Source organism: Arachis ipaensis, chromosome B04 (assembly GCF_000816755.2).
Source record: "Arachis ipaensis cultivar K30076 chromosome B04, Araip1.1, whole genome shotgun sequence".
NCBI lineage: Eukaryota > Viridiplantae > Streptophyta > Magnoliopsida > Fabales > Fabaceae > Arachis > Arachis ipaensis.
In genome coordinates, this window is record NC_029788.2 from 59,466,930 (window position 1) to 59,471,787 (window position 4,858).

The window sequence follows — 4,858 nt, forward strand, 5'->3', positions numbered from 1 at the left end:
ATCATGTCCCATTACGTCTTTCCGAGCACTCATGAGTCCTCTTTTACTGTAGACATGGCTGTTTTACTATGGTGCATCCTTACAGACCAACCTCTGAATCTCTCAAGACACATCCGGAATGCTATGGAGCATGTACAAATCGCGGGCAACCTACCTTTTCCCGCCCTGGTCTCAAATCTTGTCTCAGCAGCCGGAGTCTCCTACAGAGCTGGGGACACCAAAGCCATGCTTCCACAGGATGATCAATATGTCCCTATCGGGAAATACCTCAGACTTTCAGCAGCCACTACAAGCCAGCCTACTGAGCCAGTTGAAGATATTCCTTCTTCAACACCACAAGCATCTACAACTGAGAAATTGCTCCAGCAGATACTTGAAAAATTGGATCGGCATGAACTGAAAGCTAAGATGAGAGAGTGCCGTAACGAGTGCCGATTCAAACACCTCAAGGAGATACTCAAGGGACGCTTCAGAGACTCAGACACCCCGGACTCCACTTCCTTCACTAGCACAGGGAGCCATGACGGTCCCGATAATGGAGATACTGCTACCAGCCCACCCCTGTTTCTGACAGATGGCACCGAGGACGGTGCAAAGCCTTAAGTGTGGGGAGGTCGGTCAGTACCTGACTTCCGGATGTAAATTCTCTTCTTTGCCACCAATAATTAGGATATTTTAGTTAGATTTTCTTTCTTTTATAGAATAGAATAAATTGCATAGGTTAGAATAGTTGCATGCATGTTATATAATATGAAAAATCAATAAATAAGGGGACAAAATTACCCCAATGTTAAATTCAAAATTCAAAAGATCAGTGCACATATGATAAAACCAAAATATAAAGTTGATACATGAGTATGGATTGAAAAAGAGAAATCTGGGTAGCTAGGTATGAACTTTAAAGATTACATTAAGTATATACAAGTTATGTTAGAGCTTGGATTAATTAAAGATTCAATTTATTAGCTCACTTGACCAAATATACATCCCTACCTATACCTTAGCCCCATTACAACCTTGAAAAGACCTCATGATGTTTGCATTGATATATTAACTGTTGTTGATTGGTTAGGAGAAGAACAAAAGTTAGAAAGCATGATTAGAGAAGGATAGAGTGATCACCCTATACATTAGAGATTAGAGCGTACATACATTATCAGTGAGGGTTCAATACTTGAATTTTCATGTTCCCTGCTTTCATGAGCTATCTTCTTGCGCTTTTATCCATTTTACTGTATAATGATAGAATTAGTGGAATTTGATTTGTAACTATTTTGAAGGGCTTATTTACTTTTGATCAAGTGGACAATAATCATATAGTTGCATTTATTTATATATGTAGGATTGCATTGCATTTCATGAGTTTCTGCATGTTCATACTTATTTCCTTGTCTCCTTCAATTAAGCATGAGGACATGCTAATGTTTAAGTGTGGGGAGGTTGATAAACCACTATTTTATGGTTTATATTGTGTTTAATTGTGTGGTTTTATCATGATCCTTACCCACTTATTCATTAAATTAGCATGCATTTAGATTTCCTTCCTGAATTTATTACATGTTGAAAACTGCTTCCTAGAGACTTTAATTATTTATTTTTAATTCTCCTTTATTCCATTCGATGCCGTGATCTGTGTGTTAAGTGTTTTAGACTTTATAGAGCATGAATGAGTTGGAGATTGGAAAGGAAGCTAGCAAAAAATGGAAGGAACACAAGAATTTGAGGAGATAACCAGCGAGAAGTGACGCGGTCGCATGGCTCACGCGACTGCGCGAAGGAGAGCAAATCGCAGCGACGCAGCCGCATGGCTCACGTGGCCGCGTGGATTGGAAAGCCCAAGCGATGCGGTAGCATGGACGAAGCGAACGCGTGGCGAGGAAAAACGTGAATGACGCGTCCGCATGGATGACGCGATCGCGTGACATGTGCGATCTGCATAATCTGCAGAATTCGTTGGGGGCGATTTTGGACCCTATTTCGGCCTAGTTTTCGGCCCGGAATAGCAGACTAGAGTCGGAGAGCATGCAGAAACAAAAGACATTCATTCAGCAAGTTTGAGATCTAGTTTTTTTTACTCTCTTAGGTTTTTCTCTCTAGGTTTTTAGGATTCTAATTTTGAATTGATCTGAGCATTGGAACATTGAGAAGAGTTATTTCCCTCATCAAGACTTCATCATTCTAGTTTGTTTTCTTAACTTGGTTTTATTCTTCCATGTTCTTTGTTTTGTTCAATTTTGTCATTCAGATACTTTTATGATTATTTAATGCAAGGATTATTTCTTTTTAATTCAATTTCAATTCCAATAATCATGTCTTATTTTAATTCCCTTTCATGTGCTATGGATTCTTTATTTACAATGCGTGAGTAGTTTCCTTACTTGATGGGGAGTTGATTAAAAAGGAACTCTTGAGTTGGAAGGATTGAAAGAAAATTTGTAATTGGGTTAAATGTTGGATTTCTATCCTGTCACCGATGCCAATATCTTTGAACTAAGTGGGTTGCAACTTGTGAACAGATCTGGCATTCCAACTTGTTTGACTCTCCCTTACCAAGTAAAGGATAACCAAACAGAATAACCATTAATTATAAATTAATCTTACAATCACACCATCAATGATAGAGATTCTAACCAATCAATTCCCAGTCAAGGCTTTTATTCATATTTTTTAAAATTCCTCAATTTAAATTCCAATTTACTTAGCTCAGCTTCTTCGAACATCTGATTAATAAAATAGCACACTTTTCTGCAACTCGTTGGGAGACGACCTGGGACTTAAAACTCCCAGTAAATTTAATTTAAACTCTCTGTGACATATTTCGAAATTGATAGGCAGATTTTCGGTGAGTTAAGAACTATACTTGCAACGTAACCATTTTAATAAATTTTTAATTCACCAGCTTCTGCTTCCCATCATGGATATATTACCAAATTTTTGGCATGGGGGGCAAGATTTACAAAAATTCAGCAGCGTCTCTAAAAAGAGTAGGCCACCAGAATCCACAGTCCAAGATTTTTCTAGCAGTTCTTTGAGGGCCAAAATGTCCTCCACTCTCAGATGAGTGACAGGCCTCTAAGATGGACTGGAATTCTGATTGAGGCACACCCCGTCTAATTACCTGATCAGCGCCACATCTCCATAAATATGGGTCATCCCATATATAATATTTAGACTCGCTTTTCAGCTTGTCTCTTTGATGCTTAGAAAAGTTAGGAGGAAATGTGCGGCTAACTAGATAATTAGCTACAGGTGCATACGAGGGAGATACCTCGGATACTGCTTGCAGGTTATCAAATGGAAAATTATCATCTATAGGAGTAGAATCATCCTTAATGTGCTCAAGGCGACTCAAGTGGTCTGCCACTAAATTCTGGTTACCACTCTTATCCTTTATTTCTAAATTAAATTCTTGTAATAGCAGTATCCAACGTATAAGCCTTGGTTTGGACTCCTTTTTAGATAAAAGATACTTTAAAACTGCATGGTCCGAATACAATACTACTCTAGTACCAAGTAAATAAAGCTCGGAATTTATCCAGAGCAAAAACAATAGCAAGAAGCTCTTTCTTAGTAGTAGTATAATTGGACTGGGTAGCGTCTAAAGTCTTAGACGCATAAGCTATAACAAAAGGGTCCTTACCTTCACGCTGAGCCAGCGCTGCTCCTACTACATGGTTGGAAGCATCGCACATGATTTCAAATGGCTGGCTCTAGTCTGGTCCTCTTACGATTGGAGCTTGAGTCAGGGCGGCCTTCAACTTATCAAACGCTTGTTCGCAATCAACACTGAACTCGAACTCAATATCCTTCTGCAGTAATCTGGACAAGGGAAGTGCTACCTTACTAAAGTCCTTAATAAATCTCCTGTAAAAACCTGCATGGCCAAGGAACGAACGGACTTCCCTCACAGAGCAGGGGTAAGGTAAACTAGAAATAACATTCACCTTTGCTGGATCTACAGAAATTCCATTATTAGATACCACATGTCCTAATACAATCCCTTGTTTTACCATAAAATGACATTTTTCAAAATTCAATATAAGGTTTGTATTAACACATCTATCTAATACTCTAGATAATCCATCTAAGCAAAGGCTAAAAGAATCACCATAAACGCTAAAATCATCCATAAAAACCTCCATACAGTCCTCAATAAGATCAGAGAAAAGACTCATCATACACCTTTGGAAAGTAGCTGGTGCATTACACAAGCCAAAGGGCATTCTCTTGTAAGCATAAGTCCCAAAAGGACATGTAAAAGTGGTCTTTTCCTGGTCCTCAGGAGCTATATGAATCTGGAAATAACCTGTGTAACCATCTAAAAAGCAATAATGTGATTTACCTGACAGGCGATCCAGCATTTGATCAATGAATGGAAGTGGGTAGTGATCTGGTACGCGGAATCGTGATCACACTTTAAGTATATAAAATTCATCGCTCTTTCTTTCCCTGGTAATGGCGCCAAAAACATGATGCCAAGACCACGGTTCACAACTCCGTGTAACTGACCAGCAAGTGCACTGGGTCGTCCAAGTAATACCTTACGTGAGTAAGGGTCGAATCCCACGGAGATTGTTGGTATGAAGCAAGCTATGGTCACCTTGCAAATCTCAGTTAGGCAGATATAAATTGATAATGGTGTTTTCGAATTTAATATGATAAAATAGGGATAAAAATACTTATGTAATTCATTGGTGGGAATTTCAGATAAGCGAATGGAGATGCTTTCGTTCCTCTGAACCTCTGCTTTCCTGCTATCTTCATCTCTGATTAAGACATCTAAGAGATACTCATTCAATCGGAGGTAGAACGGAGGTGGTTGTCAGGCACGCGTTCATAGGGAATGATGATGATTGTC